The 20,131-nt window shown below is 51.4% G+C and overlaps 2 long non-coding RNA genes across 2 annotated transcripts; both read right to left on the bottom strand.

Moving 5' to 3' along the window:
• Positions 1-666: 666 nt before the first annotated feature.
• Positions 667-11,678, bottom strand: LOC109266281 (uncharacterized). Its single transcript, XR_002079644.2, has 2 exons — positions 11,444-11,678; positions 667-1,072 (listed from the first exon to the last, which is right to left on the bottom strand). It is a non-coding gene; the product is annotated as an uncharacterized LOC109266281 (long non-coding RNA).
• A 4,817-nt stretch (positions 11,679-16,495) lies between these two features.
• On the bottom strand, positions 16,496-19,215 carry LOC109266583 (uncharacterized). The gene is made up of 3 exons (XR_002079772.2): positions 19,106-19,215; positions 18,083-18,135; positions 16,496-16,594 (listed from the first exon to the last, which is right to left on the bottom strand). It is a non-coding gene; the product is annotated as an uncharacterized LOC109266583 (long non-coding RNA).
• Between the last annotated feature and the right edge of the window lie 916 nt (positions 19,216-20,131).

Here is a 20,131-nt window from a genome sequence, read left to right as displayed (position 1 = left end):
TGTGGGACCCTCCTCGCTGCTCTTCCCAAGGCATCCTGGGGGGCTGCTGGCCGGTGTGTGGCAGGGAAAGGGGAGCAGAGGCCCTCAGGGTGTCATTCAGCCCCGAGCAGCTCCCCCCCACCCCCCCCCCCCCGTTTCCTTTCCCACCAGATGGAGAAGCGTGTGCTCCAGAGTCTTGACAGCCTCAAGGCTTCCTGGCGGTGGCCCCCAGGACTGCAAACCCCACCTTCCTGTCTTTGCGGAGCCAGCTGAGGGGTGGGCAGCACGCCAGGCCCCCGCGGCAGCCCCTGGAGCACACGCCAGTTGCAGACTCTCAGGATGCTGGAGGGAGGGAACGGGCTCTCACCAGATCACCACAGCCACGGCCTCACTTGCAAAGGACTCCAGACACCCACAGCCCGCGCTTCGTCCCGCTCCCGGCTTCCCCTGCTACCTGGCCACACAGCACAGATGAGAAGTGACCATCTCCAGACCTCCCGACCTCCGGACTCCATTGGTCCTCAAGGTGCCTCAAAGAATGCACCTTTGCATTTTAAGTCCGCATTGATTATTAAGCTGTACCTCACATCACGTCCCCAACCCCTCAACATGAACGCGGTTCCAACAGATGTCCCCCACAGCCCCTCCCCACCTTTCTCGAATGTAAATAAGCTTCTCAAGCTGCCATCCGTATATACACACAACTCTACTTTCGGCTCTTCCCGCTCTGCTTTGTATACACTTTCCCATGGATCTGGGTCATCGTGGTGTTGAGTATCTCACAGGGCTGCAAAAAAATATGGACGACGTATTTTGCTTGAGACTCTTAATACCCAGAACATCTGGGTGATGATGCTCAGACAACTGGAGAGATTCTTGCTGATGCTGCAAGTCTCCAAGTGCAAGTTCCCTTGCAGGCAGAAAATGCTGGATTTTGCATCTGTTTGCAAGAACATGGGTTTGCTCAAGCCCAGTGGACCGTGGGGTGTGACAGTGATTTCTTCCCTGCAAGTGGCATGACCTCCAGGAGTTGCCGTTGGCCGCCGTCGCGAGTACAGTCCAAATTTATTGGCTTTGATGCCCGCCCGGTTCCCTGTGTAAATTAAAATGTGACATTATTACACCCTCCAACAGCCCACTGGTGACCTTTAGCACACTCCCCCCTCCGCAGCCATTATTCAGCATAATTTGACCGGTTGGAGGCAAGTTGGGGGAGTGGGGAGGGCTGGGAGGGGGCAGGGACAGGCAGAGTCCAAATTAGAAACAGATTTAAAGAGCATTTGCAGGGAATTAGGCAGTGGGCCAGGAGTGCTTGCTGGCAGCATGTGTAACCCCTCTTTAGGGACTGTCAGCTCCTCCTAGGTTTCCACAGCGGATGTGTCCCGGCCAGAGCGCAGCTGGGTTTCAGTTGTCAAATCCACAGCCAAGACATCTGAGAAGGAGGCGGAGTGCCTGTGTGCACACGTGTGTATGCGCCCAGGCCACACTCACACACACACACACACACACACACGGCCCCGAGGACACTCCCAGCACAGTCCCACACATGCACACCTACAAAGGTGCACACTGAGTTGTCCGCGCACTCCCGACACGACAGACAGATGCAGGTGCACACGAAGAGAATCAGGACAGACACACACACTGACGTGTGCGCGCACAGACTTGGGCTGTGCCCCTGCCAACACCTCCTAAGAGGACTCCCAGAGCAGATTTATCAATCCACTCCCCCTTGCCCCTCCCCAGAATGTCTGTGTGACGTTGGCTTAGCCCTTCAACCTCTCTGAGCTTCTGTATCTTCGACTATAAAGTGAAAGAAGGCAGCCATGACCGTTGGAGTGAGATCATAAAGGTGAACACCCAGGTAAACCATACAGTGGCATTCAGGTGTGAAACATGGTGAGGACAGGGGTGGTGGTGACAGTGATGAAGAGAACAAGCCCTTGGTCCACATCCTCTCTAGAGGGAGCATAAAGAGCTCACTGACTTGATGCTTACATTGTTATAAAAGAGTGAGAAGAGCTTTGCATCATGTGGGGAATGGGGGCAGAGAAAGACCAAGAGCCCCTGCGGCCAGAGGAGGGCAGAATGCACCATGCCCCGCGCCCGGCATGCACCGCTCTGTGGCTCTCCGCTGCCCGGGAGGCCTGGCCACGGGCTCGTGAATCAGGATTCTCTGCTCTCCCATCTCTCTCCCTCCGTGTGCCTGCTGTTCCCACCAAGGTCCTTCACATCAGCTCGTCCTGCATCCACACCCTTGGTGAGGAAGATCTTCCCTTCTCTCCTTTCCTTCCTTACCCTTGGGGTTCTCCTCTCCAGCCATCCTCATTCCCAGAGCCCCACCCACCTTGAGTCCCTCCAGCTTCTGATCAACCTCACCTGCCTTTTCCTAGAAACCTACTATGTACCAACAGGTCTTCGTTCTGGGTGCTGCGGGGCTGGGAGAGGGTGGTAAGACATGAATTAGATGTCACCCCTGCCCCACAGGGTTCACAGCCCAGCACAGAACACAATAGAGACCCAGTCAGCAAATGTCAGAAGAGGGCACGGCACTAGATAGACCCTGGGAGATCAAAAAAACACCAAAGCACACCCTACTGTGCGGGACAGGACACTCTATACCAAGTGACCCAACGTAGGGCAAGAACCAGAATGGGTGACTCCAGTTCCTGAAAACAAACTTCCATATGGAGCTGGTCCCAAGACTCATAGACCCACTGCATGTCAGATTTCCCCAGTGCCAAAATCCAGACGGATTGGGTGGTGGTGATAGGGGAGGGACTAGAGACATAAGGGTGGCAAGGTGTTAGGCACAGCAGCAGGCTTTCCTAGACCTTCATTTAGTCAATAAATATTGAAGGAGTGCCTCCTACGTGTGAAGTGCTGGGGACGCAGTGATAAGTAAGACACAGACCCCGATTCGAGGAGCTCAGTGTCCAGAAAGAGAACACTTGGTGCACAAACAAGCAATGCCAGTGCAGGGGCATATGTGCTCTAGAGGAACGGGCTGGGCGTGTGGGGCTCTGGGGCACGGAGGAGCCATCTCATTCAGACAGGAGGACGAGAGAAGGCTCCCAGAGGGGTGGGCACACAGGGGGCCAGAAGGAGTTCGGATGGGTGCCAGGTGAAGAGGGAGCTGGAGCGAGCGCAGAGTGAGACTAAAGAGATCATCGTGGAAGGTCTAAGCAGCTCACTCACTCTCTCATTCACTGACTCAACAAGTATTATCAGCAGCCATGTGTCAGGCCCTATGCTGGGTGCCGAGACTGTGATAGGGAGCTAGACAGGCACAGGAGGGCTGAGCTGAGGTTGTAGCAGTGTGGTCAGAGAGGAATCCATAGCTTTGAGAAATTGACCATCAACTTTACTTGGATGGTGGCAGAGAGGGAGGAGGAATGATTTAAGGTGATTCTCAGGTTCCTAGCTCGGTGCTGAGTGGGAAGTGCCCTTCTGTGCAGGGGGAAGGGGACACACACAGGGAAGCAGCTGAGGAACTGGGGAAATGATGCGTCTGCACTGGTCTTGCCCGTTTGCAGGGCCAGTGAGACAGTGGCAATACTCAGCACCTAACTCGGGCTGGTCGCCACCCAGACGGGAGTAAAGCCCCAGCTGAACATACGGGGAGCATCGGAGAAGGTGGCAAGAGATTAGCCAGTTGTCTGGGGCCCAGCTCAGAAGGGTAGGGTTTCAGACGGTGTTCTAGTCCCAGAGTTGAACTAGAGTGCTAAACGTCAGTTCATTCCAGGTCTTCGGCTATTGGGATTGTGCTACCAAAACAAGTGCGAGCCCCCTCCGGTCGAGAAGCTCTCTGGATGCAGTCAGCATGGCTTAGGAAGCTGGGGAAGGAGCCAGCACCCACACGGTACAGTCTTTCATGTGTTAGGTCTGTTCCCCTCAGCACTCAGCACAAAGCTGGGCGGATAGTAAGTGCTCAATAAATACTCTGCTAGGAGCAAGTAGACACGTAGCAGAAAGCAGGAGTCTCACGGTGACGAATGCAGCACTGACCTCAACTGGGCCCCTCCCTGCGGGGTCTTTTGGTCACATTAGGAGAAAGCCCCATTTGCTTATCATCCTCCATAAAGATGGCCACTTTTAGTGCCTACCTCTACCCTTCTGGAGCGGAGGTCAGAGACTTGAAGCTGACACCCTTTGAAACCTCAGACGTTAGCCCTGCAATCGGATTCCCTAAAATACTGCCACTTTGATGAAGTCCAGGCTGGCTTGCTTAAAATAAATACCCAGACATCACAAATCAAACTGAGATTTAGGACCTGGAATAAAGGAGAAGAAACAGCCAACCGGAGACATCAGAAGAGCATTTCAGTGCGAAAGCCCACCTCCCTTGGACCAGGCCTCGTTGGAGTAGGTCAGTTTCAAACGTTTGCACCGAAGGATGACTGTTTAATCAGCCGAAAGGACAACGTGGAAACCTGGAGTGACAGGATCCTCATTTTTTTTTTTTCCTACTAAAAAGCTAAAAAGCAGCTGGGCGTTCACGGTTTGGGAGGCACCTCACCCAGCTGCAATTGCTGGACAGAGGTACGGATCATCAGTGCCAGCAGGGCCCTGTTCAAAAGCATCCCCTCCTCCATGACGGTGACCTCTCCGAAGCTTCCAGCTAGCTGCTCCTGCAATTCACTAGTGTCCCGGGCACAGGGCCAGTGTGTTTCCTTTAATCCCAGCGCCACCCTTAGTGACGTGGCTCAGTGGACCCCTAGGGCTGCAGAAGAGGCAGCTGAGAGGGAGGGCCTCGGAGCCAAGATCTCCAGCTCAGTGGGCAAAGCTGAGTCCGACTCCACCTCTGAAGTTGTCCCTCATCTGTGCTGTGGATGCGAACTGTGAGCGAACTCCACCCCATCTGCCTAATTTCTCTTTTGAAACATTTTATTTATTTTTAATTGTTTCAATATTTGTTTTTGAGAGAGAGCTCGCGGGAGTTGGGGAGCGGGGCAGAGAGGGAGACACAGAATCCGAACTATCAGCACAGAGCCCGACGCGGGGCCCGAACCCACGAACTGTGAGATCATGACCCGAGCCGAAGTCGGATGCTTAAGCGACTGAGCCACCCAGGCGCCCCATCTGTATTTCTCTTCAAATAGAAAAATATCTTGTCTCTTGTCACGCCTGTCACTCTCTGAGAAGCAGACTTCTCTAGAGTAAATTATATGTATGCTGTGTAAACAAAAAAGGTATTAGAGAAATGCCAATATACAGAGGCAAGGGTTCAATCAAATAAATATACCATACTTCTGGTTCCCAGATAGTGAAACTTTGGCTCAAATTTATTCTAAGATAAAACCTGATACTGTAAAATATACTCTAATGAATACATCACACAGAGTATTTGTTTTTCAAAATGTCTGAGGAAAAATAGATTCTCTTATCAAATACTTGGAGTTTGCAATAGATTCGTATTAAAATAGGGAACTTAATATTTTTTCAGTTCCTGAACAGTAAAAGCAGTGGGAAAAGCATGGGAAAAAACGAATCACAAAAAATCTCTTTTCCCAGATGCCGGGTCAGGAATATCTCCCCTGGAACCTGAGATGATGAAGTTGTCACAGAGATATAAAATATGAGAAAAATATAAACAACTAAGAAATAGACCAAATGTGGCCCCTCCTAGAATGAAGTGAGCAGTCGGGCCTGTGCTGCATGCCCGAAGGGTGTGTGGTCCCTGCCTGGCCGAGAATAGAAGCAGCCGCCACCAGCCGGTGGCCGCCACCGGGATGGGAGTGGGGCCGGTGGACTTCCTGCCTTTTGGTCGGACAGGCTGCCTTCCTGAATTACTAGGTCTAGGAAGCGGTGTTGACAGGGGTGGGGGGAGACGGGGGAGAAGTCACACGTGTCACCTAAAACCCCCTCCCGGCCTTCCTCCTAGCTGCCGCCGCGCTTCCCCTCCTACAGACCAGTTACCTAATCTGCACCACACAGAGATGGTATCTGGGACCTCTAACGGCTCTGAAATCCCACAGTTCTGTAACTCAGATACAAAACCAGTTGTATGTCATCGGAAAAAGCTCGGCCCCGACTCCCAGGTTGCTCGATGTCATGGGTAATACGCCAAGTGTCGTGGTCAAGGACTCCAATGATGGCTTTCTGTGCTGAACACTTAGCATGTACTCGGCTGCGTGTGTGCCCATGTGGGCATTACTAGCACCCGCGAGAAGACAGAACACACCCAAGGCACAGTAGCCCCCCCAAGCAGCCCCTGGGGTGTTCAACCCCCAACCCCAGTCTCTGTCCATCCCGCCACACTGGACACTGGACTCTTTCTAGAGGTTAAGGCGAGGCACACGTAAGGGTCCTTCTGCCACATACCCCCTTCCACTGGCAGCACTGGGAGAAACAGTGACTCCTGACCTTCCTTCTCCCCAGGGGAGGGTGATTTGCCTGACTGGTAAGTAAGGGAGAACCCATGCCTGCCGGATCCTACTCCTCGGCCTCTCAGACCGGGGCTGGGCTGGGCCAGTATATCCAAAAAGTATCATTTCAACACGTGCTCAAGCGTCACATGTGGCTACTGGCCACTGTCCTGGCCAGGGCAACCTTAGAGGCTGACCCACCCACCTCCCGGACTCCGGCTTGAACATTTCCGGGGGCGGAGAGGTCCCCACCTTCTGAATCACTCCAGTTACTCGGTGGGTGCCTCTGGTTGCCAGAAACCTCTTCATATCATGCTGAAATCTGCCTCCCTACAATTCCCCATCTCAGTACAAGCCACGCCTTCTAGACTACCTTTCCCCCATGATGGCTCTTCTGGCGTTTAAAGACAATGAACGCACCCTCCTTGTTCCCCAGCGTCTGGCTCTTATCAGGGTTAAATAGCCCCTGTTACTTTAGTTCTTCCTCACACGACTTCGTTTCTTGGCTCCTCATGGGCTCATCTTCTATTGGACCCCTGTCTGCCACTGAGCTCACGTCTGTCTCTCTGAAAGACAGAATGGGTCACATTCCCCCAGAAAGTTCCTCAGCCTCTTTCAAGTACCCAGATCCCTCTTTCCCGGCTCCTGCCTCCCTGAGTCACTGCCCAACATCGGTATTGCTTGGTGGGACACAGCTTCTGGTTTTTCCTCACTGGAGAACACTATATTTATATCTGCCATGGGCACCTGTTGTTTTTTGACTACCCACTATCCAATCTGCCTAATTTAGAAGAATCCCAAAATAGGGGAGAGGCACAGCCCCACCCACTGTGGCGGAGGCCGAAGGGGAACAGACATTCACCCTCCACACTTCAAGGCACCCAGTCTATCACGGGTTCATGCCTGAGCTTTTGAATCTGACAGCGAAGCCTGAAAACAGAGGTTTCCGAGATTTATTTATGATGGTGGTGGCAGTCAAGAGTCCCAAGAAGAGGCAGCAAGTGTCCTGAGGTGGTGGCATCATGGGCAAGAACCTACTTCTGTTGCCTGCAAACAAGGCCCCGACAGGCAAAAGAACCACAGACAGACGGTGCCCTGTGAACACAGGCTGCGCCTCGGGCAAGTCGTCTTCCCTCCTCGGCCTCTGTTTGAGTGGGTCCATCTGAGCCGCGCCCTTCATTCCTGAGTGTTTCGCACATTCTTCCTGATGGTTGAGAGATGTGGCCGAAAGTGAAACGGAGGGAGGTCCAGAATATCAGATGGAGCCCTCGCTCCCAGTTCTTCGAAACAGTTCTCCAGAAGTAACTGAGTTCATGGCCTGAGTCCAAGGCCATGCACACTGGATGAAAATGCAAACCTCGCCATGGCAGGGATTTTTGAGTCTCCCTGTATTTCCCCACTCCAAATCCACCTGGGGCTCTGAACTCCAAACCGTTTTCCAAACCGAAGCCAAGTTTGAGAGGAGAATTCTCGTGCCTTTCTCTGCTATCACCAGGGATGACTGCTCCCATGGCCACCTTGGAGGAGAGCCCCGAGGCCCTGGACGTATGGTCGCAGAGAACAGCACAGGTCTTGGAGTCAGGACAACCTGGGTCCTCACCACAGCTCGAGACCCCTGATGTTGAGGGACCCCGGGCCAATGGCTCCCCTTTGCTGGGTCTCAGGTTTCCCGCATGGAAAACAAGGCAGAGAGTGATTTTTGAGGTTCCTCTCAATTCTGATCCTCTGTGACCCTGAACGCCTTACTGTTTGTTCCGCTTCTTTCTGTCTTCGATACTAAAACTTTACAAGTTTCTGAAGGGATAAACAAAATACGATATATCCATACTGTGGAGTATTATTCGGCCGTAAAAAAGAATAAAGTACTGATACAGGCTCCAGTAAAGACGAACCTTGAAAACATTAGGCTAAAAGAAAGCAGCCAATCACCAAAAACCACATAAGGTATGCTTTTCAGAATAGGCACATTTACAGGGACCTGAAGTAGACTAGTGGTTGCCTAGAGCTAGCAGCGAAGGGGTGCTCACTGACAAGAGACACAGGATTTCTTCTCAGGGTGATGAAAATGTTCTAAAATGGACGAGGGTGATGGTTGCACCACGCTGCGAACTTACACAGTATCTTGAATTTAAAATGAAATATATTTACAATCCAACAATTCTATGTTGTTTGGTTTTTCCGGTTTCTCCTTTGGTCAATTAGCCAAAATTAATAGATTTGTTTGAATGTAACATCTTTAAAGCTGCCCTTTCTCGAAAGGTCAAATTAGCAGTCTAAAGGGATCCGAAAAAGGAAGGATGGGGTCTGACAAATTCCCGCACTTGAGTGCAGAGAGTTTGCTGGGAGTAGCTTCTCTTGTCTCTGGACTTTTTATTAGACTCTGACACATCCTCATCTGAAGAAGAAATACAGGGGCACCTGGGTGGCTCAGTTGGTTGGGAGTCCGACTTCAACTCAGGTCATGACCTCACAGCCTGTGGGTTCGAGCCCCGCGTAGGGCTCTGTGCTGACAGCCCAGAACCTGGAGCCTGCTTTGGATTCTGTGTCTCCCTCTCTCTCTGCCCCCCTCCCCTGCTCATGCTCTCTCAGTCTCAAAAATAAATAAAAACATTTTAAAAAATGTTTTTTTTTAAAAGAAATACAGAAAAGTGCCCACCATACTTGAATGTGCACACCAATCACCTAGGGATCTTATTAAAATACAAATTCTAGGGGCACCTGGGTGGCTCAGTCGGTTAAGCATCCGACTTCAGCTCAGGTCATGATCTCACAGTTCGTGAGTTTGAGCCCTGCGTTGGGCTTTGTGCTGACAGCTCGGAGCCTGGAGCCTGCTTCGGATTCTGTGTCTCCCTCTCTCTGCCCCTCCCCAGCCTGTGCTCTATCACTCTCTCTCTCAAAAATAAACATTAAAAAAATTTTTTTTAATAAAATAAAATACAAATTCTAATTTAGTAGGTCTGGGGTGGCGCCCAGAGTCGCCATTTCTAACCAGCTCCCCAGTGCTGCCCGTGCTGCTGGCCTGTGAGGCACACTTCAAGTTGCCAGGCTCCGAGGTCGTACAGTCTGGTGTGGCTGTGGGTCACTTGCCTTATGACTGATCGGAACTCAGATATGAGCGAGAGAATGGAAGTGATGGAAGTAGGAAATAGACACTGGATTTTATAGACTGAGTAACGAAAGAATGTGAAATAATTGTTCTATTGGTTGTTTGTTGAAATAATGTTTTGGATTTTCTATATTAAATAAAATGTATTATTATTTTTTAATTACAAGTTTTATTTGTGGATGATACCAGTAGTCCCCTGCCCCCCACCATTATTCATTTTCTCTTCTTCCTTAATAATAGATTTTCAGCTGGCTCGTGGGGGTCACTGGAAACAAAGACTACATTCCCACTTGAAGAAGAAGGAGAGGAAGAAGAAGAGGAAGAAGGAGGAGGAGGAGGGGAGGAGGAGGAAGAGGAGGAGAGGAAGAAGAAAACTACATTCCCCAGTTTCCCTTGTGGCTAGGTGGGGCCACATGACCAATCACCACATAGAATGAAGGGGAAAGAATCATCTGGCTTCCAAGAGCTTTCTTAAGAAATTACATAGTTGCAGGGTGCTTGGGTGGCTCAATCTGTTTAGCGTCTAACTTTGGCTTAGGTCAGGATCTTGTGGTTTGTGAGTTCAAGCCCCATAGTGGGCTCAGCGCTGGTGGAGCCTGCTTGGGATTCTCTTCTCTCCCTCTCTCCCTCTCTCTCTGCTCCTTCTCCACTTGTGCTCCCTGTCTCAAAATAAATAAATTAACTTAAAAAGAAATTACATAGGTGCATTCTTTCCTCCTTCTCCTTTATTCCTTCTTCCATCCTGCTGCCCAGAATGCAGAGATATTGCCATCTCAGGCCCTGAGTTCAAGGCCATGCACAGTGGATCAAAATGCAAACCTCATGATGGCAGAGATTTTTGTGTCTCCCCATATTTCCCCCGCTGCTGTAATGCCAGTACCGAATTGATGCTGAATAAATATTTGCTGACTGACTGATTAAATAAATGAATGAAGGGACAAGACTAGGGAGGTGATTCAGCCCCATACCACCCACCTGGACTTTTACACGAGAGAACCAAACTTATACCTTGTTTAAACCCAAACCTAATCCTAATCAATACAATATGAAAAAATCCTTAACTGATTTATGCCATGGAAGGTTTACGTGAAATGCTAGGCTAAACCTCAGTAAATCGAATCACATTCTCAGTGCTGCGTGATATTCATCTTTTCAATGTTGCAGATTAGTCTACACTGCCAAAATGCATTCTTTTGTTTGTGTAATAAGTTGAGGTTTCAATATTTCAAGTTTCTAAAATTAAGCTATGCCTCTCACAGGGCTTTCTTACTTACAATTCAAAGCATTGTAGAAATCCAACACAGCAATAGTTTTTCCTAACGGCCCTAGGGTACAGGTGAGTGAGCATCAAAAAGAAGCATTTTGTAAGATAATGAGCTAATTTCCTTTCCAGATTAAGGGAAAATCTTCCATCTCGTTCTCTGTCCCTTATACTTCACTGTTTCTAAACCCAACAGGAATTTTACATCGAGAGGTTAGTAATAGCAGATTTTAAGCAAAAACAAATGTCTTTCTTATTTTTGAAAAAATCATTTCTTTGCATTTGCCCAAGTTTTCAGCCCTACTGATGTCTGAGAAGAACTGAGCCTTTATACAATGCTCTGCAAAACAAAACAAAACAAAACAAAACAGTCTCTGTAGCTTTGGACAAGACAGCAGAGTACTTAATTCTGGTATGCAAACCGGTGAGGATGAAGGTTCCATCAACACTGTATGGGGCCCCATGTGCTAGTTCCCTATGCTCAGAAGAAAGGATTTCAATAAGCCCTGAGTGGGTAGCAGGTTAGACTAGGGTGGAGAGGAGAGGGGCGAGTAGAGTGGGAAGAAAACCAATACAGACTGGCCCTGGTGTTTGCACTTGGACCCTTCCCAAGGACAAGGATGAGTTACAATTACCCATCAGCAGGATGGCAAGGACAACACCCATGTGATTTTTTTTCGCCTTTCCAATTCCCTGGGCTGGAAGCCTCATTCTTCATTCCAGACTCACCAGGCTTTGAAGCTGTAAGGAGGCCATGTATCAGCTGCCGGTCATGTCGGATTCATGAGTGGTCACTCGGGGACAGGTTTTGCTGGAGGTTCCAGCTGCTGGAAGGAGCCCTCTCTTCTGTAACACTAGAGGAATTCTGGAAGGAGAATTTAATCAAATGGCATCCTTACTGCTCACAACACTATTCTCCAGGACTGGAAGCCTCATGTTTGCTGTTACCGAGTTGACCCATAAACACAATGTCTGGATATTTCTAGACAGAAATTGTCTGATATGTAAATTCCCTGATTTCAGCTGAAAAAAAAAATTAAATATGCCAATGGTACAGATTTTCCCAGAGCTAAGTTCCAAGCTAGAACTGAGTGACAAGCCTTTAAAAAATGTGTTTAAAAACTCTGAGGCCACAGGATACTATTTAGTGATTGATTTGTGATATCCTGGACAGAATCGGAGTGCTGGGGTGTGAGCAGAATGGAGCAGGTAACAACATAAAAAAAAAAAAAAATGCAACAGATGAGACTGACCATAGTGAGGTCCACCCAAGAGGCTAGAACACGTGGCAAAGAATGCTGGGAGATGAGGCTGGAAAGACCAAAGGAGATCAGTGGACTTTGGCCTACCAGCAGTGGGGGACCATCGAAGATTTCAGAAGCCAGATTTGTATTTTGAAACGTAAATCTAACAGCAAAGTGGTTACACAGATGAGATAGGGAGCCACCGGAAGCAGCTATAACACAGGTGATACACCCTGAACAGGCAAGGGCATGCAGAAGAGGGGAAGGTGACTGCTTTGGTGCACACTGGTCTTGGGGTAGGAGGGAGCCGGCCAGATGCAGATGACCTTCAGGTGTCCACCTTGGCATCTGTGGAGACGGAGAGGAAAGCGCAGCTTGGCAGGTGGATGGTGGAGACGAGTTCTGTTGTAGATAGTGACTTTGGGATGCCACATAAGGGACACCTCTGCAAAACTGCCTGGGTTTAGATAACCCTACCTTTTCCTGGCTAAAGGCTATCTTTCCATTTATTCTCACGATATCCTCTCTGTGTGCCAGACAGTAGACAATACTGAGGCCCCATCTGGAACCTGACCCCGAGCACAGAGAGCGTTCAGCAGGAACACTATGTCCCTCCAGGTAGCAATGGCCACCATTTCTTCAGCACAAGTTACGTGCCCAAGCTTTCAGGGCTAAGAAGTAGCGGAATTGGTGTTCAAATCAGGCCTACCAATTCTCCTCAATGAGATTATACTCAACCATATTGTGTAGCTTCCAGTTGAGGATCAGAATCAAAACCTAACCAGTTCTATAATGGCTTCATTTGCAAACTCCTTCAGACATTCCACTCATTGAATTAACTAACAATGAACTCCGTTAAGCACAAGGTATAAACACAGTCAACCCAACACTGGTGCCGGGAGTAAGGAGAGTGCTTGTAGTTGTGTAAGAACAAGAGTCTCTGTCTTCAGGGAGTTCAGAAGCAGAGATCCGTGAAATACAGCCTGGGTGCAAAACCTAGCTCACTGCCGGTTTTTGTGAATAAAGCTTTATTGGAACACAGCCACGCCATTTGTTTACACACTGTCTATGGCTGCTTTTGCACCACAATGGCAGAGTTGGGCAATTGCTACAGAGACCAAGTGGCCCGTAACTTAAAATATTTACTGTCTATCCCTTTACAGAAAAAGTTGCTAGCCCTTGGTCTAGAGTCAGAACCATAGAGGTCATAGACTATGATAAAATCTAGATTATTGAAATGCCACCAATAAAAACCCGTGGGCATGGCAGGGAGAGGGAATAAAGCCACAGGCAGGATTCACCCAGAAGGTTTTCAAAATGTGCTTCAAACAACGGGCTATTAGCTACAGACTCCGAGGGCGGGAGCTTGAAAGCACGCGGTCCAGGGTAAGGTAGGAGAGGTTCGGGCACTTGGAAAGTAATAATCATCTAAGTTATCTTTTTAGAGCAAGACGAGTCATGGCGGTGGCCCTGGAGCTGCCATGACTGAGCCGTGTGACCTTGAGCCAATCTACCTACCTCCAGGTCCCCAGATACCAGGCATCTCTTACTGACCTATCAGGTCGTGAGAAGCAAAAGTGGGGGAAAAAAAATACCCAAGCGACTTGTGAAAATTTGAAGCGCTCTGTAAATCCTGGGGGTCCTTGGGGCACACACGTGGTCTGCACACACAGACTGCCCTGAGGATAATCACGCATAGCACTTAGAAGCAACAACGTCAACCGGAATGCAAAATTGCCTTTGTCCCCAGCTCAGCACGCTCTATTTTGTATTAATTCACTCACAATACAACCCGGTAGGTTACGAAAGAGGCTTCCCCTGAGAGGAGTCATTCTTCAAGCTGGGAACGTGTGGACATCCCACCCCAGGGGACTGCAGTGTGTTTTCACAGAGGCGGAGGCCGCCTGGAGGTTGGAGCCGGCCTGGGCTTACACCGGAGGTCTGGGCCCAAGCGAACACATTTTGTCTGGAACCATCACAAAGGGGTCTTTGCGTGTCCCCAGCCAGCTGGCCGAGGTCTGCTAGACGCCGTGTTCCCTGCTCCCTCACCCTCCTCCAGGAAGCGCCTCCTCTGGTCCAGCCTCAGCGGTGCTTTTCCGCTCACGCCCAGAGCCCACATCCCAGCCCTGTCAGTGCAGGCCGCAGCACCTGGCTGGTCTTCCTCTACACTGGGCCAGGCCCTTAGACACGGGAGAAACCAGAGCTCGCTCAGCTGGCCAGCGCCTGCGCTTCCTGTCCAAGTGTTTGTGGCTGGGCTTCCTGCTGACGGAAGGGCGGCTGCAGCTCCCCTCTGACATCCCGAGAGGTGGCTCCCAGGGCCCCAGCCGCCAAGCACGTCCAGCTGGCACCCGGCACAGGAGCTGCGGCTGCACTCCGTGCAGCAGTCAGACGACATTCGCGGGGACGCTGGGGTCAGGCCTCGAGAGCTATAAAGGGGATTCCTCTGGGAAGAGAGGAAGCTGTGAGTCAGAGCAGAAACCCAGGAGCTCAGGCTTGTGGCTTGTCCTGGGCAGACGGCCAGAGAGTGCCTCCCATACACCCCCCCACACACACACACACCAGAGGACAGACCCCCGCGCTTCACTCGGGCCCGCCTCCCCGGCCACCTGCAAACCTCTGCCCTGCATCCCTTCACGGGTCTCCGCCACACAGTTTCCCTCCGCCCCCGGTGGCCTGGGGACAGGGCCCGAGCACCCAGAGTATAGACAGACCACCCTGGCTCTGACCTCATGACCTGGGGGAATTTAACGTCACAGAGAATCAGCTTCCCTTTCACGAGTGGAAACTGGAGAGTGAGAATGTTTTCTGAGTGTACTGTGTTTATTTTTCCACGTTCTAAGGGCACTGACATAGGAAATGGGGTTAGACTTGTTTTGTATAGCCCCAGAGGTCAGAACAAGCATCACAGTTTAAATAAGGAAAAACTGACGGGGCGGGGGGGGGGGGGGGGTGGGGGGGGAAGTGGCCGTCCTGTAAGGTGGCAAGCATCCTGTTACTGGAGGTATTCAACAGAAATTGTTTGCAGAGACTTTCAAGTGCTAGACTGTCAGCTTGGTGAGGACGAGGCCCATATCTGTCTCCATTACTGCCCCAGGACCAGCACAGTGCCTGACAAAGCGTGGGTGCTCCAAATATTTGTGGAAGGGAGGGGGGGAAGGATCATCTTTGAGAGCTTTGGAGAACAGGTTCCTCCTTCAGGAGAAAGTTTGGACAAGCTGCCTGGAATCCAGCCGTCTTCGATTCTGTGGTTACAAGACAAGGGTTATAGGTGTCCACTCCAAAGGGATACATCGACCCCGAAACAGAGCTGAGCAACATTCCTGTGATCGTGTGCATTCCCAGGCACAAGACTCTCTGTCTGAACGTTCTATCGTCTACAACCCCCCTTGCGTGCATTCTGTTGCTCACTTCTACAGAACCCTGGCAAACACAGAGGCCCCATTTGAAAGATGTGCAGCCTGAGGCTCAAAGATGGTAAGCAACTTGTCTGAGCCAAGACATATCCTCAGGTCTCCTGACCCTGAGTCCAATGTCCTTCCTAACACGCGTGTAAGTCTGCCCGAGTGTCTGCCATAGATCTTTCCGTCCCTCGAGCTGATTTTATCGTCAAACCTGGTGCTTGGTCAAGAACCAGAGGTTCCCATAGCCTTCGAAAAATACACAAGAAGCAGATCTGCTTGAAAAAATGGTTCTTTCTCTGCCTCAGTCCCAGCAGGGATAATGCTTAGGCATTACCACTAATGACAGTAACCAGTAGAGGATCTGGGACAATTTCCAGAGGCAAGTTTAGGGCCAACCCTCTGGATCGCCCCTTGGAGGGATGCAGTCTCTTTCAAAGGTCTGACTAGCTGGAGATTAGGCAGGTCGTTTGCTTGTTTGCCCTCAGATCCGGGTCCTCCCCTCCTGCACCCTGCTCCCTCCCCTAGGAGGCTGATCCCTGCAGGCCACATTTGCCAAGGTCCCAACAGCCACAGCCAGGAGGGTAGAAACCAGAGTCGTTCTACCCTGGCAGGTCACCTCTGCAGTCCCAGTTCCTGCCAGGAAACCTCCACCAGGATTCCAGTCTCTCCGGTTCTGGAAACATCATCTCCTCTCTGTGACTTTCCACCCAAGAATGGTAGCATTTTCCAGTGGTTGCTACTCTCAAGACTGCCTTTCACCCTTGTCTGCCCTCTCATCTCCTCCAGTGCCTTCATAACCATAACCGCGGAGATTTCTGGAATGGGTTACATTTTCTGCCTGGACTGTGACCAATTTCATGTCAGTGCGGGTCTGTTGAGACCCAGCCCAGAGAGGGTTAAACACACGGAATTATGGGACAGTTCTATCTCAACCACCTTAACGAAAGCCAAGAAGGCAGGAGGGCCGGGAGGCTCCCAGAGGGAGAAGCAGGTGCGCAGTTGCCCGGAAATAAGGAGGCAGGCCAAGTGCCCCGTGGGTGTGCATGGGAACCAGGGGACCCCGGGGTTGGCCCAGCTGTCCCACCGCAGACCCTTTTCCTTCCAACAAGACCACACCCGCTCCAGCATCCTTCGATGCTGTGACACTGTCGGTGTTTCTCACACATGTGGGTGTGACTCAGCCTCTCGGGGCTCTGAGTGGTCCAGGCTTCCGGGTCCACACCGTCTCTGTGGAGCTGGAAGAGGAGGGCTCTCTTAGAGATGTCAGCAAACACAGCGGGTGTCTTTTCTCCCAAACCTGCGGCATAGTGGGACGCAGAAGAGAGTCACAGGCTCATCCTTCCCTCCCCCACCCCACCAGCATGGCCCTTTACTCCCTCTGGCCAAGGGGATATAACAGGGTCATTTCACAGCCTTGCCGGGGCAGGGACCCCAGAGGGTGCTGTGTTCTCTGAAAATACTATTCACAAGCACAGATACATCACGTAGAAAGGAGGAAAGCCGGGCCTCACCTTCGGATTTATGTGGACCTACTACACGCACATCTGCCTCTGAGCTAAGTACTTTCCCATATTTTACGTTATTTCATCAGTCTATAATGGGAGAGAATCAGACCCCCCAAAATACATCAGGCCCTAATCAGCCTATCTTTACTGGATGTCTTCCAGGTACCAGGCATTCTATAGAGACAAGGAGACTGTGGTTTCTGCCTTCTAAGAAAGTGAAGAACCTGGGGTCTGAAATCAGCCAGCCCCACCTGGGTTTCAATCCAGACTCCAGCAATTAGTATTTCTGTGACCTTGAGCAAATGACACTTGCCCCTGACCCTTGGTGTCTTCATTTATAAATTGGGCATAACAATACTCTCGTCTCATCGAGTTGTTGAAGGATTCATGTGGGTAACAGGTTTAGCAAGTGCCTAGTACGTGGCGAACACTCTTCAGAAAGCACTATTGACTTATGTTTTTTTTTTTAATTAAGAAATCTAGGGGGCGCCTGGGTGGCTCAGTCGGTTGAGCGTCCAGCGTCGGCTCAGGTCATGATCTCACGGTTTGTGAGTTCGAGCCCCGCGTCGGGCTCTGTGCTGATAGCTCGGAGCCTGGAGCCTGTTTCGGATTCTGTGTCTCTCTCTCTGCTCCTTCCCTGCTCATGCTCTGTCTCTATCTCTCAAAATAAATAAATAAACATTAAAAAAAATTAATAAAAAAAAAAAAAAAGAAATCTAGGATACATGCACAACCCTGCGAGAAGCCTTTTTGGAGGCCGTCCCAGTACTTCTGTTCACACTGTGAACACATCCCAGAGCCCTCTGACTCCAGAATTGGCTAAAATACGGCTCTTCCTTTCTCCTCTTAGAAGTCTCCAGCGAACCTGACCTCAGAGGAATCCCACACGCGCTCCGTCCCCCTGACAGGCCCTGCCGCTGAGTCGCCGGATGTCCGCTGAGGTCCAAGGTTTGGAGCGTTTCCGGGACTGGCGGGTCACACTGCGGCTGGGCCTTGCCAGGCAGCCCCACCCTTCCTGGCAGCCTGGCCTCCTCCTCGGTCTCTGAAAGGCTGCCAAGGCCGAGGGAGGGCGGTCAGAGGGAGATGGAAGGTCCTGCTGGGATGTTTGCCCTGAGGGAAGCCTGGGAGAGGGGGGAGAGTGGGGAGAGGGGGCAGAGGGGCGGGAGGAGGTGGGGGGGAGGGGGGAGGGGGGAGCAGGGCAGCGGGTTCCACTCCAACCTCTCATCCTGCCACGCAGAAAATCCAGCCTCTGCAAGTGCCAAGTGCTCCTCCTAGTGGGGAAGGAATGATGCAAAATCCCACTGGGCTGCCCCTCCTCCCCCCCCCCCCCCCCCCAGGGGTGAGCCACCACCACCAAGCCTGTTGGTGACATCGGTCCTGGCCGCTAGCGCATCACAACTGAATACGCCCTCTCACATCCAGAGCTCACGGCTTGGTAACTTTTCAGGGGGCACATTTTTCAACACCCCCTTTCACAGATAAGAACACGGAGTCCACCTCTGGCGGTCAGTCTGTGGCAGAGCTGGGACTCGACACCAGGTCTTTTCAGCCTACCTCCCACAGGTTTTCTTTTCAGTGCACCACATTCGACGCCAGCAAAGAGGGGAAAACAGCCACCTTCTTGCCCACCGCCCACCCCCTCCGTCTCTGGGCCTCGCACAAACATCACCCCATCTCGAGAACAAGACTGGCTCTTTTCTTTGTCACAAGGGCCTCAGTGCCCAGTGGGAGCCTGATTAAACCCAACCCCCTCCTGCGAGATCATCCTGCTTCTTCAAACCCCACACATCTCAGGGTCAGCCTTCCCGTCCACCAGCAGGCTGACCCCACCGTCCTCCAGGAGAAAAAAAGGCTTTCTGCTCACTGTGGTCAAATCTAGGATTCGGGAAGTCTCCTCCCCATGCTATCTCAACCACACACAAGCTGTGACTAGGCAGCTCAGATGGTGGGGAGTGGGGGCGACAGGGACTGACGTCAGCCCTGTTGACCCTGTGTGTCCTGCCCTGGCAGAGACAGGTTGGAGAGAGGCCATTTTGGAGCCACTCGCTCATCAAGGAGAGGGAGGTGACTTTTGCCCTGTCTTCTTCCCTAAAAACATAGTCCTTCCTTTGAGCTCTCCAGAGGCTGGCCTCCCACCCGGAACGTCACTGGACACTCGGCCCTTGGGATCCCCAGTCCCTGTGACGACCCCGGAGGCCTGGCTTAGAGCTGACGCCTCTCCTACAGAACAGAGGTTCTCACCTGGAGGTTTTCCCAGGTCTGGGAGCCTGCTGTCCTACCCGGGAGAGAGGAGGAGGACAGTTCACCGCTCCCCGTCCATATCCTGCCATGGGACAGAGCTAGGCCTGGGCTCAAGGACAGGCCGACCAGACAGTGACCTGTGTTTTCCGGGAAGGCAGCCAGTCCTCATGGCCTTGGACTTCCAGGCACTGAGGAGAGTGACAGAGCAGACACCTGCCACCATCCTGGGGAGGCTCAAACCAGGCCCCAGCTGGGCGGGCATGTCTGGCTCTGGTCTCCGGGCCAGGACATTGCAGCAAAGAGGGGACCACTAGACTCAGCCCTTTCCCTTGGCCTCTGCTTCATGAACTCAACAGTGCTGCATGAAGGGGACAAAGGGCATGACCCGAGGCCTCACATTTGTCCCCCGTGTGCCAGAGAACAAACACAGGATTCAAATCTTTGGTTGTTTCATTAGGAGAAAGTCTTATCTCCCCTGCATGCAAGAGAGCTGTTTGAGGACACAGGAAAAACATTTGATTTGGCCTCAAAAACCCCCGGTTCTATTCCTGGGTAGTGTTGCCATCTACCCAGGGCCATGGTCACGTCATCTCACTCCCCTGAGCCTCAGTTTCCTCAGCTGTACCATGGGGCAGGATCCCAGCTCTTCGGTTGCTCTACTCTGGAGAGAGTAAGATGCCTGTAAAAGCGCCCAAGGCACCACACTCATAACGAGGGCTTCTTGTTGTTAGTAAAATGTTATTAACCTGGTTTAGTATTTCCGTTTCCACACGAGGGGAAATGCAGAAGAGGGAGAGCGTAAGCTCTTAGCCAGCAACGGAGCCATCTACTCAGAGCCAGAGGAGCACCCATTCCAGAGACCTTGTGGCTAACAGAGTGGGGTGCTCGCCAGCCTGAGGCCAGGAGATGGGAACCCCACTTCTCATTTGGTACAAGGGCCCTCCTGCCTCTCAGAGGATGCGAGGGACAGTCAGCCCCCTCTCTCCAGCTACTCAGTTCACACCTGGGAGCCACACTTCTAGAAAA

Source organism: Panthera pardus, unplaced genomic scaffold (genome assembly GCF_024362965.1).
Source record: "Panthera pardus isolate Hobbes unplaced genomic scaffold, ASM2436296v1 HiC_scaffold_16, whole genome shotgun sequence".
NCBI classification, from domain to species: Eukaryota; Metazoa; Chordata; class Mammalia; order Carnivora; family Felidae; genus Panthera; species Panthera pardus.
Note: the sequence above shows the minus strand (reverse complement) of the source record. Positions and strands in the feature narration are given on the sequence as shown.